The sequence below is a fragment of the Pleurodeles waltl genome, unplaced genomic scaffold (assembly GCF_031143425.1).
Source record: "Pleurodeles waltl isolate 20211129_DDA unplaced genomic scaffold, aPleWal1.hap1.20221129 scaffold_162, whole genome shotgun sequence".
In the NCBI taxonomy this organism is placed as follows: domain Eukaryota; kingdom Metazoa; phylum Chordata; class Amphibia; order Caudata; family Salamandridae; genus Pleurodeles; species Pleurodeles waltl.
Window position 1 is genome coordinate 77,601 of NW_027149868.1, and position 16,729 is coordinate 94,329.

Genomic DNA, 16,729 nt, shown 5'->3' on the forward strand with positions numbered 1-16,729 from the left:
CCTGACCCATGGTGACAGCCTAGGGTTCTGCCAAAAGGCAAGATGAGCCTGGCAAAAGGCTGGAGATGCCGGGGATCGAACCCGGGGCCTCATACATGCAAAGCATGCGCTCTACCACTGAGCTACATCCCCCACGTCCTGGGGTGGGGGTGGGGCGGGCTGACCTTGCTTCACCGAAGGAAATCTGGAATTCTATGTACCTCAAATTCACCACATATGGCACTAGAAAATAAGGTGTCAGATGTGGGATTCCCCATGACTTACATCTGGATTGTATAGCACCATTTTATGGAATAAGGCTCACTCTAGAATGAACAAATGCCCCACATACAACAGCTAGATGCGATCTAAACATGCCAGAGTTTTCAAGGCAACTGGTTAAGGTTACATGAAAGAAGAATATGGTTGAGTGCTGCTTACAAATGTCCTGAGACGAATTAAGGTACTCTTGCTCTTACTGCAGGACACACAGCTATGTTACATAAGCACGTAAAGAGTTGAGATCCAGATGCATCTATTGCTAAGGACGGCACCTTAATTCTGAGTTTTAGTCCATTAAATTCTCAGTTACGTGGGGGAAAAATTCATGTGATCTTTCTGAGAGAGGTGAAAGGTATTCCCTGACTCTTTCGCATGGCTAATTGTAGGGGGTGTGGGTTTAATCACTGGAAAGAAATATTTTCCCACCATTATAACTCCATATGATTTTAATCCAGCGAGTCAATCGTATCGTATTTATATTCCAAGATAAGATAAGCGTTTTTGCCTCCTTTCCTCTTCAAGGGGTATAGACGTATTTCTGGGAGGGTTTGTGCAGCCTTCTGTGCAGTAGGCAGTGCGTCAGTCTCATAATCTGAAAGTCCTGAGTTTGATCCTCAGAGAGGGTATTTCTGTGCTCCTTTTGGCAAGACGAACATCTCAGATTTTCTCCAAATCTGTAAACTATTACTCCACTTCGCATCTTGCTCAGTTTTAGGGAGATGGTGGCTTTCTAAATTCCCTCTCGCATATATATATATATATATATATATATATATATATATGACCGCTCTCATTGTAGGCAAGGAGTAGCTGGGTCGGCTGACAAAACATCTACTTTGGTACAATGAGACTGGAAGTCTTCCAAGTGCCTTCATATATTTAGTCAAGGGTTTGGAATGAATTCTGATCTGCAGGTCCTTGTTTACTTCTCTTCCCACATCCCTCAGAAATGAGGATGTGGTCAATTTCATTAGAAAACAGAAGACATCTACCCTTCTGTCCCAGCATTTACTTGGAGCTCGGAATTTTTTTTTTTCTTAATCAGAGGGGAAGATAATGTCTTAATAACAGAGAAGGCGATGGAAACCTAAAGGGCGAAGTCCTCCGCGGCAGATTTGAACCGGCGAATTAAGGGTTACTGTTTTTGCACTACTCTCGGCCGCTCTATCAACTGAGCTACCGAAGGCGGAGACAGCAAAGCTTTCCGTGATGCATTCATCTGTCTTTCAATAATGGTTGTGGCGCAGTTGGGTGCGGGTGCTGCAGTGGAATGAGAAAACTCATGAATACGACCTAGGGCTAGCTCTCCAAATGGCCACTTCCTAGAATGCTTTCTCAGCTACATCTTTTCAACTTAAAGGGGGATTGCTTACCTACCTTAATGTGCTGGGCTGGCTTGAAGGAAAGAAGGGGACCTAGAAATTGAAATTCTACACAAAAGGAAATGTGATCAAAGGGTATGGGGCAAAGGTAGTCCACAGCCCTTTGGAAGCATTTGTGACCAAAGTATGACAGCATGGAAACGTCAAGGAGAGGCCAGAAAGTTAGGGGAGGCATTACGACATGCATCACTACGCACTGAGCATGAAGAACATGCATGTTTAATGCCTCTGTGAATGGAAAGGGAAAAGCAAAATCATGGTCCAATCGCAAGTGATTGGGATAAAGAAGACATTCAGTTTTTCTTAAACCTTCTGTAAGGAGTCTCTGGTTTAGAGGAAGAATTCACATCAATGGCCAAGACAGCTGTGACCGTTTTCTATACCGAGATTGCCAAGATGAACCACCACTTTGGTTTCTTGGGGGAGAAAGATTCTTTTTTCTATAAAGACCGAAAATGAGATAGCCCCATTTCACAAGCTTTCCCAAGGCAAGAGCCGGGCAATGTCGGCGGTGGTCTGGCCCCAGCTGCATGTCATCTCACTTCCTGACCCATGGTGACAGCCTAGGGTTCTGCCAAAAGGCAAGATGAGCCTGGCAAAAGGCTGGAGATGCCGGGGATCGAACCCGGGGCCTCATACATGCAAAGCATGCGCTCTACCACTGAGCTACATCCCCCACGTCCTGGGGTGGGGGTGGGGCGGGCTGACCTTGCTTCACCGAAGGAAATCTGGAATTCTATGTACCTCAAATTCACCACATATGGCACTAGAAAATAAGGTGTCAGATGTGGGATTCCCCATGACTTACATCTGGATTGTATAGCACCATTTTATGGAATAAGGCTCACTCTAGAATGAACAAATGCCCCACATACAACAGCTAGATGCGATCTAAACATGCCAGAGTTTTCAAGGCAACTGGTTAAGGTTACATGAAAGAAGAATATGGTTGAGTGCTGCTTACAAATGTCCTGAGACGAATTAAGGTACTCTTGCTCTTACTGCAGGACACACAGCTATGTTACATAAGCACGTAAAGAGTTGAGATCCAGATGCATCTATTGCTAAGGACGGCACCTTAATTCTGAGTTTTAGTCCATTAAATTCTCAGTTACGTGGGGGAAAAATTCATGTGATCTTTCTGAGAGAGGTGAAAGGTATTCCCTGACTCTTTCGCATGGCTAATTGTAGGGGGTGTGGGTTTAATCACTGGAAAGAAATATTTTCCCACCATTATAACTCCATATGATTTTAATCCAGCGAGTCAATCGTATCGTATTTATATTCCAAGATAAGATAAGCGTTTTTGCCTCCTTTCCTCTTCAAGGGGTATAGACGTATTTCTGGGAGGGTTTGTGCAGCCTTCTGTGCAGTAGGCAGTGCGTCAGTCTCATAATCTGAAAGTCCTGAGTTTGATCCTCAGAGAGGGTATTTCTGTGCTCCTTTTGGCAAGACGAACATCTCAGATTTTCTCCAAATCTGTAAACTATTACTCCACTTCGCATCTTGCTCAGTTTTAGGGAGATGGTGGCTTTCTAAATTCCCTCTCGCATATATATATATATATATATATATATATATATATGACCGCTCTCATTGTAGGCAAGGAGTAGCTGGGTCGGCTGACAAAACATCTACTTTGGTACAATGAGACTGGAAGTCTTCCAAGTGCCTTCATATATTTAGTCAAGGGTTTGGAATGAATTCTGATCTGCAGGTCCTTGTTTACTTCTCTTCCCACATCCCTCAGAAATGAGGATGTGGTCAATTTCATTAGAAAACAGAAGACATCTACCCTTCTGTCCCAGCATTTACTTGGAGCTCGGAATTTTTTTTTTTCTTAATCAGAGGGGAAGATAATGTCTTAATAACAGAGAAGGCGATGGAAACCTAAAGGGCGAAGTCCTCCGCGGCAGATTTGAACCGGCGAATTAAGGGTTACTGTTTTTGCACTACTCTCGGCCGCTCTATCAACTGAGCTACCGAAGGCGGAGACAGCAAAGCTTTCCGTGATGCATTCATCTGTCTTTCAATAATGGTTGTGGCGCAGTTGGGTGCGGGTGCTGCAGTGGAATGAGAAAACTCATGAATACGACCTAGGGCTAGCTCTCCAAATGGCCACTTCCTAGAATGCTTTCTCAGCTACATCTTTTCAACTTAAAGGGGGATTGCTTACCTACCTTAATGTGCTGGGCTGGCTTGAAGGAAAGAAGGGGACCTAGAAATTGAAATTCTACACAAAAGGAAATGTGATCAAAGGGTATGGGGCAAAGGTAGTCCACAGCCCTTTGGAAGCATTTGTGACCAAAGTATGACAGCATGGAAACGTCAAGGAGAGGCCAGAAAGTTAGGGGAGGCATTACGACATGCATCACTACGCACTGAGCATGAAGAACATGCATGTTTAATGCCTCTGTGAATGGAAAGGGAAAAGCAAAATCATGGTCCAATCGCAAGTGATTGGGATAAAGAAGACATTCAGTTTTTCTTAAACCTTCTGTAAGGAGTCTCTGGTTTAGAGGAAGAATTCACATCAATGGCCAAGACAGCTGTGACCGTTTTCTATACCGAGATTGCCAAGATGAACCACCACTTTGGTTTCTTGGGGGAGAAAGATTCTTTTTTCTATAAAGACCGAAAATGAGATAGCCCCATTTCACAAGCTTTCCCAAGGCAAGAGCCGGGCAATGTCGGCGGTGGTCTGGCCCCAGCTGCATGTCATCTCACTTCCTGACCCATGGTGACAGCCTAGGGTTCTGCCAAAAGGCAAGATGAGCCTGGCAAAAGGCTGGAGATGCCGGGGATCGAACCCGGGGCCTCATACATGCAAAGCATGCGCTCTACCACTGAGCTACATCCCCCACGTCCTGGGGTGGGGGTGGGGCGGGCTGACCTTGCTTCACCGAAGGAAATCTGGAATTCTATGTACCTCAAATTCACCACATATGGCACTAGAAAATAAGGTGTCAGATGTGGGATTCCCCATGACTTACATCTGGATTGTATAGCACCATTTTATGGAATAAGGCTCACTCTAGAATGAACAAATGCCCCACATACAACAGCTAGATGCGATCTAAACATGCCAGAGTTTTCAAGGCAACTGGTTAAGGTTACATGAAAGAAGAATATGGTTGAGTGCTGCTTACAAATGTCCTGAGACGAATTAAGGTACTCTTGCTCTTACTGCAGGACACACAGCTATGTTACATAAGCACGTAAAGAGTTGAGATCCAGATGCATCTATTGCTAAGGACGGCACCTTAATTCTGAGTTTTAGTCCATTAAATTCTCAGTTACGTGGGGGAAAAATTCATGTGATCTTTCTGAGAGAGGTGAAAGGTATTCCCTGACTCTTTCGCATGGCTAATTGTAGGGGGTGTGGGTTTAATCACTGGAAAGAAATATTTTCCCACCATTATAACTCCATATGATTTTAATCCAGCGAGTCAATCGTATCGTATTTATATTCCAAGATAAGATAAGCGTTTTTGCCTCCTTTCCTCTTCAAGGGGTATAGACGTATTTCTGGGAGGGTTTGTGCAGCCTTCTGTGCAGTAGGCAGTGCGTCAGTCTCATAATCTGAAAGTCCTGAGTTTGATCCTCAGAGAGGGTATTTCTGTGCTCCTTTTGGCAAGACGAACATCTCAGATTTTCTCCAAATCTGTAAACTATTACTCCACTTCGCATCTTGCTCAGTTTTAGGGAGATGGTGGCTTTCTAAATTCCCTCTCGCATATATATATATATATATATATATATATATATATGACCGCTCTCATTGTAGGCAAGGAGTAGCTGGGTCGGCTGACAAAACATCTACTTTGGTACAATGAGACTGGAAGTCTTCCAAGTGCCTTCATATATTTAGTCAAGGGTTTGGAATGAATTCTGATCTGCAGGTCCTTGTTTACTTCTCTTCCCACATCCCTCAGAAATGAGGATGTGGTCAATTTCATTAGAAAACAGAAGACATCTACCCTTCTGTCCCAGCATTTACTTGGAGCTCGGAATTTTTTTTTTTCTTAATCAGAGGGGAAGATAATGTCTTAATAACAGAGAAGGCGATGGAAACCTAAAGGGCGAAGTCCTCCGCGGCAGATTTGAACCGGCGAATTAAGGGTTACTGTTTTTGCACTACTCTCGGCCGCTCTATCAACTGAGCTACCGAAGGCGGAGACAGCAAAGCTTTCCGTGATGCATTCATCTGTCTTTCAATAATGGTTGTGGCGCAGTTGGGTGCGGGTGCTGCAGTGGAATGAGAAAACTCATGAATACGACCTAGGGCTAGCTCTCCAAATGGCCACTTCCTAGAATGCTTTCTCAGCTACATCTTTTCAACTTAAAGGGGGATTGCTTACCTACCTTAATGTGCTGGGCTGGCTTGAAGGAAAGAAGGGGACCTAGAAATTGAAATTCTACACAAAAGGAAATGTGATCAAAGGGTATGGGGCAAAGGTAGTCCACAGCCCTTTGGAAGCATTTGTGACCAAAGTATGACAGCATGGAAACGTCAAGGAGAGGCCAGAAAGTTAGGGGAGGCATTACGACATGCATCACTACGCACTGAGCATGAAGAACATGCATGTTTAATGCCTCTGTGAATGGAAAGGGAAAAGCAAAATCATGGTCCAATCGCAAGTGATTGGGATAAAGAAGACATTCAGTTTTTCTTAAACCTTCTGTAAGGAGTCTCTGGTTTAGAGGAAGAATTCACATCAATGGCCAAGACAGCTGTGACCGTTTTCTATACCGAGATTGCCAAGATGAACCACCACTTTGGTTTCTTGGGGGAGAAAGATTCTTTTTTCTATAAAGACCGAAAATGAGATAGCCCCATTTCACAAGCTTTCCCAAGGCAAGAGCCGGGCAATGTCGGCGGTGGTCTGGCCCCAGCTGCATGTCATCTCACTTCCTGACCCATGGTGACAGCCTAGGGTTCTGCCAAAAGGCAAGATGAGCCTGGCAAAAGGCTGGAGATGCCGGGGATCGAACCCGGGGCCTCATACATGCAAAGCATGCGCTCTACCACTGAGCTACATCCCCCACGTCCTGGGGTGGGGGTGGGGCGGGCTGACCTTGCTTCACCGAAGGAAATCTGGAATTCTATGTACCTCAAATTCACCACATATGGCACTAGAAAATAAGGTGTCAGATGTGGGATTCCCCATGACTTACATCTGGATTGTATAGCACCATTTTATGGAATAAGGCTCACTCTAGAATGAACAAATGCCCCACATACAACAGCTAGATGCGATCTAAACATGCCAGAGTTTTCAAGGCAACTGGTTAAGGTTACATGAAAGAAGAATATGGTTGAGTGCTGCTTACAAATGTCCTGAGACGAATTAAGGTACTCTTGCTCTTACTGCAGGACACACAGCTATGTTACATAAGCACGTAAAGAGTTGAGATCCAGATGCATCTATTGCTAAGGACGGCACCTTAATTCTGAGTTTTAGTCCATTAAATTCTCAGTTACGTGGGGGAAAAATTCATGTGATCTTTCTGAGAGAGGTGAAAGGTATTCCCTGACTCTTTCGCATGGCTAATTGTAGGGGGTGTGGGTTTAATCACTGGAAAGAAATATTTTCCCACCATTATAACTCCATATGATTTTAATCCAGCGAGTCAATCGTATCGTATTTATATTCCAAGATAAGATAAGCGTTTTTGCCTCCTTTCCTCTTCAAGGGGTATAGACGTATTTCTGGGAGGGTTTGTGCAGCCTTCTGTGCAGTAGGCAGTGCGTCAGTCTCATAATCTGAAAGTCCTGAGTTTGATCCTCAGAGAGGGTATTTCTGTGCTCCTTTTGGCAAGACGAACATCTCAGATTTTCTCCAAATCTGTAAACTATTACTCCACTTCGCATCTTGCTCAGTTTTAGGGAGATGGTGGCTTTCTAAATTCCCTCTCGCATATATATATATATATATATATATATATATATATATGACCGCTCTCATTGTAGGCAAGGAGTAGCTGGGTCGGCTGACAAAACATCTACTTTGGTACAATGAGACTGGAAGTCTTCCAAGTGCCTTCATATATTTAGTCAAGGGTTTGGAATGAATTCTGATCTGCAGGTCCTTGTTTACTTCTCTTCCCACATCCCTCAGAAATGAGGATGTGGTCAATTTCATTAGAAAACAGAAGACATCTACCCTTCTGTCCCAGCATTTACTTGGAGCTCGGAATTTTTTTTTTTCTTAATCAGAGGGGAAGATAATGTCTTAATAACAGAGAAGGCGATGGAAACCTAAAGGGCGAAGTCCTCCGCGGCAGATTTGAACCGGCGAATTAAGGGTTACTGTTTTTGCACTACTCTCGGCCGCTCTATCAACTGAGCTACCGAAGGCGGAGACAGCAAAGCTTTCCGTGATGCATTCATCTGTCTTTCAATAATGGTTGTGGCGCAGTTGGGTGCGGGTGCTGCAGTGGAATGAGAAAACTCATGAATACGACCTAGGGCTAGCTCTCCAAATGGCCACTTCCTAGAATGCTTTCTCAGCTACATCTTTTCAACTTAAAGGGGATTGCTTACCTACCTTAATGTGCTGGGCTGGCTTGAAGGAAAGAAGGGGACCTAGAAATTGAAATTCTACACAAAAGGAAATGTGATCAAAGGGTATGGGGCAAAGGTAGTCCACAGCCCTTTGGAAGCATTTGTGACCAAAGTATGACAGCATGGAAACGTCAAGGAGAGGCCAGAAAGTTAGGGGAGGCATTACGACATGCATCACTACGCACTGAGCATGAAGAACATGCATGTTTAATGCCTCTGTGAATGGAAAGGGAAAAGCAAAATCATGGTCCAATCGCAAGTGATTGGGATAAAGAAGACATTCAGTTTTTCTTAAACCTTCTGTAAGGAGTCTCTGGTTTAGAGGAAGAATTCACATCAATGGCCAAGACAGCTGTGACCGTTTTCTATACCGAGATTGCCAAGATGAACCACCACTTTGGTTTCTTGGGGGAGAAAGATTCTTTTTTCTATAAAGACCGAAAATGAGATAGCCCCATTTCACAAGCTTTCCCAAGGCAAGAGCCGGGCAATGTCGGCGGTGGTCTGGCCCCAGCTGCATGTCATCTCACTTCCTGACCCATGGTGACAGCCTAGGGTTCTGCCAAAAGGCAAGATGAGCCTGGCAAAAGGCTGGAGATGCCGGGGATCGAACCCGGGGCCTCATACATGCAAAGCATGCGCTCTACCACTGAGCTACATCCCCCACGTCCTGGGGTGGGGGTGGGGCGGGCTGACCTTGCTTCACCGAAGGAAATCTGGAATTCTATGTACCTCAAATTCACCACATATGGCACTAGAAAATAAGGTGTCAGATGTGGGATTCCCCATGACTTACATCTGGATTGTATAGCACCATTTTATGGAATAAGGCTCACTCTAGAATGAACAAATGCCCCACATACAACAGCTAGATGCGATCTAAACATGCCAGAGTTTTCAAGGCAACTGGTTAAGGTTACATGAAAGAAGAATATGGTTGAGTGCTGCTTACAAATGTCCTGAGACGAATTAAGGTACTCTTGCTCTTACTGCAGGACACACAGCTATGTTACATAAGCACGTAAAGAGTTGAGATCCAGATGCATCTATTGCTAAGGACGGCACCTTAATTCTGAGTTTTAGTCCATTAAATTCTCAGTTACGTGGGGGAAAAATTCATGTGATCTTTCTGAGAGAGGTGAAAGGTATTCCCTGACTCTTTCGCATGGCTAATTGTAGGGGGTGTGGGTTTAATCACTGGAAAGAAATATTTTCCCACCATTATAACTCCATATGATTTTAATCCAGCGAGTCAATCGTATCGTATTTATATTCCAAGATAAGATAAGCGTTTTTGCCTCCTTTCCTCTTCAAGGGGTATAGACGTATTTCTGGGAGGGTTTGTGCAGCCTTCTGTGCAGTAGGCAGTGCGTCAGTCTCATAATCTGAAAGTCCTGAGTTTGATCCTCAGAGAGGGTATTTCTGTGCTCCTTTTGGCAAGACGAACATCTCAGATTTTCTCCAAATCTGTAAACTATTACTCCACTTCGCATCTTGCTCAGTTTTAGGGAGATGGTGGCTTTCTAAATTCCCTCTCGCATATATATATATATATATATATATATATATATATGACCGCTCTCATTGTAGGCAAGGAGTAGCTGGGTCGGCTGACAAAACATCTACTTTGGTACAATGAGACTGGAAGTCTTCCAAGTGCCTTCATATATTTAGTCAAGGGTTTGGAATGAATTCTGATCTGCAGGTCCTTGTTTACTTCTCTTCCCACATCCCTCAGAAATGAGGATGTGGTCAATTTCATTAGAAAACAGAAGACATCTACCCTTCTGTCCCAGCATTTACTTGGAGCTCGGAATTTTTTTTTTTCTTAATCAGAGGGGAAGATAATGTCTTAATAACAGAGAAGGCGATGGAAACCTAAAGGGCGAAGTCCTCCGCGGCAGATTTGAACCGGCGAATTAAGGGTTACTGTTTTTGCACTACTCTCGGCCGCTCTATCAACTGAGCTACCGAAGGCGGAGACAGCAAAGCTTTCCGTGATGCATTCATCTGTCTTTCAATAATGGTTGTGGCGCAGTTGGGTGCGGGTGCTGCAGTGGAATGAGAAAACTCATGAATACGACCTAGGGCTAGCTCTCCAAATGGCCACTTCCTAGAATGCTTTCTCAGCTACATCTTTTCAACTTAAAGGGGGATTGCTTACCTACCTTAATGTGCTGGGCTGGCTTGAAGGAAAGAAGGGGACCTAGAAATTGAAATTCTACACAAAAGGAAATGTGATCAAAGGGTATGGGGCAAAGGTAGTCCACAGCCCTTTGGAAGCATTTGTGACCAAAGTATGACAGCATGGAAACGTCAAGGAGAGGCCAGAAAGTTAGGGGAGGCATTACGACATGCATCACTACGCACTGAGCATGAAGAACATGCATGTTTAATGCCTCTGTGAATGGAAAGGGAAAAGCAAAATCATGGTCCAATCGCAAGTGATTGGGATAAAGAAGACATTCAGTTTTTCTTAAACCTTCTGTAAGGAGTCTCTGGTTTAGAGGAAGAATTCACATCAATGGCCAAGACAGCTGTGACCGTTTTCTATACCGAGATTGCCAAGATGAACCACCACTTTGGTTTCTTGGGGGAGAAAGATTCTTTTTTCTATAAAGACCGAAAATGAGATAGCCCCATTTCACAAGCTTTCCCAAGGCAAGAGCCGGGCAATGTCGGCGGTGGTCTGGCCCCAGCTGCATGTCATCTCACTTCCTGACCCATGGTGACAGCCTAGGGTTCTGCCAAAAGGCAAGATGAGCCTGGCAAAAGGCTGGAGATGCCGGGGATCGAACCCGGGGCCTCATACATGCAAAGCATGCGCTCTACCACTGAGCTACATCCCCCACGTCCTGGGGTGGGGGTGGGGCGGGCTGACCTTGCTTCACCGAAGGAAATCTGGAATTCTATGTACCTCAAATTCACCACATATGGCACTAGAAAATAAGGTGTCAGATGTGGGATTCCCCATGACTTACATCTGGATTGTATAGCACCATTTTATGGAATAAGGCTCACTCTAGAATGAACAAATGCCCCACATACAACAGCTAGATGCGATCTAAACATGCCAGAGTTTTCAAGGCAACTGGTTAAGGTTACATGAAAGAAGAATATGGTTGAGTGCTGCTTACAAATGTCCTGAGACGAATTAAGGTACTCTTGCTCTTACTGCAGGACACACAGCTATGTTACATAAGCACGTAAAGAGTTGAGATCCAGATGCATCTATTGCTAAGGACGGCACCTTAATTCTGAGTTTTAGTCCATTAAATTCTCAGTTACGTGGGGGAAAAATTCATGTGATCTTTCTGAGAGAGGTGAAAGGTATTCCCTGACTCTTTCGCATGGCTAATTGTAGGGGGTGTGGGTTTAATCACTGGAAAGAAATATTTTCCCACCATTATAACTCCATATGATTTTAATCCAGCGAGTCAATCGTATCGTATTTATATTCCAAGATAAGATAAGCGTTTTTGCCTCCTTTCCTCTTCAAGGGGTATAGACGTATTTCTGGGAGGGTTTGTGCAGCCTTCTGTGCAGTAGGCAGTGCGTCAGTCTCATAATCTGAAAGTCCTGAGTTTGATCCTCAGAGAGGGTATTTCTGTGCTCCTTTTGGCAAGACGAACATCTCAGATTTTCTCCAAATCTGTAAACTATTACTCCACTTCGCATCTTGCTCAGTTTTAGGGAGATGGTGGCTTTCTAAATTCCCTCTCGCATATATATATATATATATATATATATATATATGACCGCTCTCATTGTAGGCAAGGAGTAGCTGGGTCGGCTGACAAAACATCTACTTTGGTACAATGAGACTGGAAGTCTTCCAAGTGCCTTCATATATTTAGTCAAGGGTTTGGAATGAATTCTGATCTGCAGGTCCTTGTTTACTTCTCTTCCCACATCCCTCAGAAATGAGGATGTGGTCAATTTCATTAGAAAACAGAAGACATCTACCCTTCTGTCCCAGCATTTACTTGGAGCTCGGAATTTTTTTTTTTCTTAATCAGAGGGGAAGATAATGTCTTAATAACAGAGAAGGCGATGGAAACCTAAAGGGCGAAGTCCTCCGCGGCAGATTTGAACCGGCGAATTAAGGGTTACTGTTTTTGCACTACTCTCGGCCGCTCTATCAACTGAGCTACCGAAGGCGGAGACAGCAAAGCTTTCCGTGATGCATTCATCTGTCTTTCAATAATGGTTGTGGCGCAGTTGGGTGCGGGTGCTGCAGTGGAATGAGAAAACTCATGAATACGACCTAGGGCTAGCTCTCCAAATGGCCACTTCCTAGAATGCTTTCTCAGCTACATCTTTTCAACTTAAAGGGGGATTGCTTACCTACCTTAATGTGCTGGGCTGGCTTGAAGGAAAGAAGGGGACCTAGAAATTGAAATTCTACACAAAAGGAAATGTGATCAAAGGGTATGGGGCAAAGGTAGTCCACAGCCCTTTGGAAGCATTTGTGACCAAAGTATGACAGCATGGAAACGTCAAGGAGAGGCCAGAAAGTTAGGGGAGGCATTACGACATGCATCACTACGCACTGAGCATGAAGAACATGCATGTTTAATGCCTCTGTGAATGGAAAGGGAAAAGCAAAATCATGGTCCAATCGCAAGTGATTGGGATAAAGAAGACATTCAGTTTTTCTTAAACCTTCTGTAAGGAGTCTCTGGTTTAGAGGAAGAATTCACATCAATGGCCAAGACAGCTGTGACCGTTTTCTATACCGAGATTGCCAAGATGAACCACCACTTTGGTTTCTTGGGGGAGAAAGATTCTTTTTTCTATAAAGACCGAAAATGAGATAGCCCCATTTCACAAGCTTTCCCAAGGCAAGAGCCGGGCAATGTCGGCGGTGGTCTGGCCCCAGCTGCATGTCATCTCACTTCCTGACCCATGGTGACAGCCTAGGGTTCTGCCAAAAGGCAAGATGAGCCTGGCAAAAGGCTGGAGATGCCGGGGATCGAACCCGGGGCCTCATACATGCAAAGCATGCGCTCTACCACTGAGCTACATCCCCCACGTCCTGGGGTGGGGGTGGGGCGGGCTGACCTTGCTTCACCGAAGGAAATCTGGAATTCTATGTACCTCAAATTCACCACATATGGCACTAGAAAATAAGGTGTCAGATGTGGGATTCCCCATGACTTACATCTGGATTGTATAGCACCATTTTATGGAATAAGGCTCACTCTAGAATGAACAAATGCCCCACATACAACAGCTAGATGCGATCTAAACATGCCAGAGTTTTCAAGGCAACTGGTTAAGGTTACATGAAAGAAGAATATGGTTGAGTGCTGCTTACAAATGTCCTGAGACGAATTAAGGTACTCTTGCTCTTACTGCAGGACACACAGCTATGTTACATAAGCACGTAAAGAGTTGAGATCCAGATGCATCTATTGCTAAGGACGGCACCTTAATTCTGAGTTTTAGTCCATTAAATTCTCAGTTACGTGGGGGAAAAATTCATGTGATCTTTCTGAGAGAGGTGAAAGGTATTCCCTGACTCTTTCGCATGGCTAATTGTAGGGGGTGTGGGTTTAATCACTGGAAAGAAATATTTTCCCACCATTATAACTCCATATGATTTTAATCCAGCGAGTCAATCGTATCGTATTTATATTCCAAGATAAGATAAGCGTTTTTGCCTCCTTTCCTCTTCAAGGGGTATAGACGTATTTCTGGGAGGGTTTGTGCAGCCTTCTGTGCAGTAGGCAGTGCGTCAGTCTCATAATCTGAAAGTCCTGAGTTTGATCCTCAGAGAGGGTATTTCTGTGCTCCTTTTGGCAAGACGAACATCTCAGATTTTCTCCAAATCTGTAAACTATTACTCCACTTCGCATCTTGCTCAGTTTTAGGGAGATGGTGGCTTTCTAAATTCCCTCTCGCATATATATATATATATATATATATATATATATATGACCGCTCTCATTGTAGGCAAGGAGTAGCTGGGTCGGCTGACAAAACATCTACTTTGGTACAATGAGACTGGAAGTCTTCCAAGTGCCTTCATATATTTAGTCAAGGGTTTGGAATGAATTCTGATCTGCAGGTCCTTGTTTACTTCTCTTCCCACATCCCTCAGAAATGAGGATGTGGTCAATTTCATTAGAAAACAGAAGACATCTACCCTTCTGTCCCAGCATTTACTTGGAGCTCGGAATTTTTTTTTTTCTTAATCAGAGGGGAAGATAATGTCTTAATAACAGAGAAGGCGATGGAAACCTAAAGGGCGAAGTCCTCCGCGGCAGATTTGAACCGGCGAATTAAGGGTTACTGTTTTTGCACTACTCTCGGCCGCTCTATCAACTGAGCTACCGAAGGCGGAGACAGCAAAGCTTTCCGTGATGCATTCATCTGTCTTTCAATAATGGTTGTGGCGCAGTTGGGTGCGGGTGCTGCAGTGGAATGAGAAAACTCATGAATACGACCTAGGGCTAGCTCTCCAAATGGCCACTTCCTAGAATGCTTTCTCAGCTACATCTTTTCAACTTAAAGGGGGATTGCTTACCTACCTTAATGTGCTGGGCTGGCTTGAAGGAAAGAAGGGGACCTAGAAATTGAAATTCTACACAAAAGGAAATGTGATCAAAGGGTATGGGGCAAAGGTAGTCCACAGCCCTTTGGAAGCATTTGTGACCAAAGTATGACAGCATGGAAACGTCAAGGAGAGGCCAGAAAGTTAGGGGAGGCATTACGACATGCATCACTACGCACTGAGCATGAAGAACATGCATGTTTAATGCCTCTGTGAATGGAAAGGGAAAAGCAAAATCATGGTCCAATCGCAAGTGATTGGGATAAAGAAGACATTCAGTTTTTCTTAAACCTTCTGTAAGGAGTCTCTGGTTTAGAGGAAGAATTCACATCAATGGCCAAGACAGCTGTGACCGTTTTCTATACCGAGATTGCCAAGATGAACCACCACTTTGGTTTCTTGGGGGAGAAAGATTCTTTTTTCTATAAAGACCGAAAATGAGATAGCCCCATTTCACAAGCTTTCCCAAGGCAAGAGCCGGGCAATGTCGGCGGTGGTCTGGCCCCAGCTGCATGTCATCTCACTTCCTGACCCATGGTGACAGCCTAGGGTTCTGCCAAAAGGCAAGATGAGCCTGGCAAAAGGCTGGAGATGCCGGGGATCGAACCCGGGGCCTCATACATGCAAAGCATGCGCTCTACCACTGAGCTACATCCCCCACGTCCTGGGGTGGGGGTGGGGCGGGCTGACCTTGCTTCACCGAAGGAAATCTGGAATTCTATGTACCTCAAATTCACCACATATGGCACTAGAAAATAAGGTGTCAGATGTGGGATTCCCCATGACTTACATCTGGATTGTATAGCACCATTTTATGGAATAAGGCTCACTCTAGAATGAACAAATGCCCCACATACAACAGCTAGATGCGATCTAAACATGCCAGAGTTTTCAAGGCAACTGGTTAAGGTTACATGAAAGAAGAATATGGTTGAGTGCTGCTTACAAATGTCCTGAGACGAATTAAGGTACTCTTGCTCTTACTGCAGGACACACAGCTATGTTACATAAGCACGTAAAGAGTTGAGATCCAGATGCATCTATTGCTAAGGACGGCACCTTAATTCTGAGTTTTAGTCCATTAAATTCTCAGTTACGTGGGGGAAAAATTCATGTGATCTTTCTGAGAGAGGTGAAAGGTATTCCCTGACTCTTTCGCATGGCTAATTGTAGGGGGTGTGGGTTTAATCACTGGAAAGAAATATTTTCCCACCATTATAACTCCATATGATTTTAATCCAGCGAGTCAATCGTATCGTATTTATATTCCAAGATAAGATAAGCGTTTTTGCCTCCTTTCCTCTTCAAGGGGTATAGACGTATTTCTGGGAGGGTTTGTGCAGCCTTCTGTGCAGTAGGCAGTGCGTCAGTCTCATAATCTGAAAGTCCTGAGTTTGATCCTCAGAGAGGGTATTTCTGTGCTCCTTTTGGCAAGACGAACATCTCAGATTTTCTCCAAATCTGTAAACTATTACTCCACTTCGCATCTTGCTCAGTTTTAGGGAGATGGTGGCTTTCTAAATTCCCTCTCGCATATATATATATATATATATATATATATATATATATGACCGCTCTCATTGTAGGCAAGGAGTAGCTGGGTCGGCTGACAAAACATCTACTTTGGTACAATGAGACTGGAAGTCTTCCAAGTGCCTTCATATATTTAGTCAAGGGTTTGGAATGAATTCTGATCTGCAGGTCCTTGTTTACTTCTCTTCCCACATCCCTCAGAAATGAGGATGTGGTCAATTTCATTAGAAAACAGAAGACATCTACCCTTCTGTCCCAGCATTTACTTGGAGCTCGGAATTTTTTTTTTTCTTAATCAGAGGGGAAGATAATGTCTTAATAACAGAGAAGGCGATGGAAACCTAAAGGGCGAAGTCCTCCGCGGCAGATTTGAACCGGCGAATTAAGGGTTACTGTTTTTGCACTACTCTCGGCCGCTCTATCAAC

General features: G+C 44.2%; 8 non-coding genes across 8 annotated transcripts; all 8 read right to left on the bottom strand.

Moving 5' to 3' along the window:
• Window positions 1–60: 60 nt before the first annotated feature.
• Window positions 61–132, bottom strand: TRNAA-UGC (transfer RNA alanine (anticodon UGC)). Its single transcript has one exon. It is a non-coding gene; the product is annotated as a tRNA-Ala (tRNA).
• Window positions 133–2,247: 2,115 nt separating this feature from the next.
• TRNAA-UGC (transfer RNA alanine (anticodon UGC)) lies at window positions 2,248–2,319 on the bottom strand. Its single transcript has one exon. It is a non-coding gene; the product is annotated as a tRNA-Ala (tRNA).
• A 2,113-nt stretch (window positions 2,320–4,432) lies between these two features.
• Window positions 4,433–4,504, bottom strand: TRNAA-UGC (transfer RNA alanine (anticodon UGC)). Its single transcript has one exon. It is a non-coding gene; the product is annotated as a tRNA-Ala (tRNA).
• A 2,113-nt stretch (window positions 4,505–6,617) lies between these two features.
• TRNAA-UGC (transfer RNA alanine (anticodon UGC)) lies at window positions 6,618–6,689 on the bottom strand. Its single transcript has one exon. It is a non-coding gene; the product is annotated as a tRNA-Ala (tRNA).
• Window positions 6,690–8,803: 2,114 nt separating this feature from the next.
• On the bottom strand, window positions 8,804–8,875 carry TRNAA-UGC (transfer RNA alanine (anticodon UGC)). Its single transcript has one exon. It is a non-coding gene; the product is annotated as a tRNA-Ala (tRNA).
• Window positions 8,876–10,988: 2,113 nt separating this feature from the next.
• Window positions 10,989–11,060, bottom strand: TRNAA-UGC (transfer RNA alanine (anticodon UGC)). The gene has a single exon. It is a non-coding gene; the product is annotated as a tRNA-Ala (tRNA).
• A 2,111-nt stretch (window positions 11,061–13,171) lies between these two features.
• TRNAA-UGC (transfer RNA alanine (anticodon UGC)) lies at window positions 13,172–13,243 on the bottom strand. Its single transcript has one exon. It is a non-coding gene; the product is annotated as a tRNA-Ala (tRNA).
• A 2,113-nt stretch (window positions 13,244–15,356) lies between these two features.
• On the bottom strand, window positions 15,357–15,428 carry TRNAA-UGC (transfer RNA alanine (anticodon UGC)). The gene has a single exon. It is a non-coding gene; the product is annotated as a tRNA-Ala (tRNA).
• Between the last annotated feature and the right edge of the window lie 1,301 nt (window positions 15,429–16,729).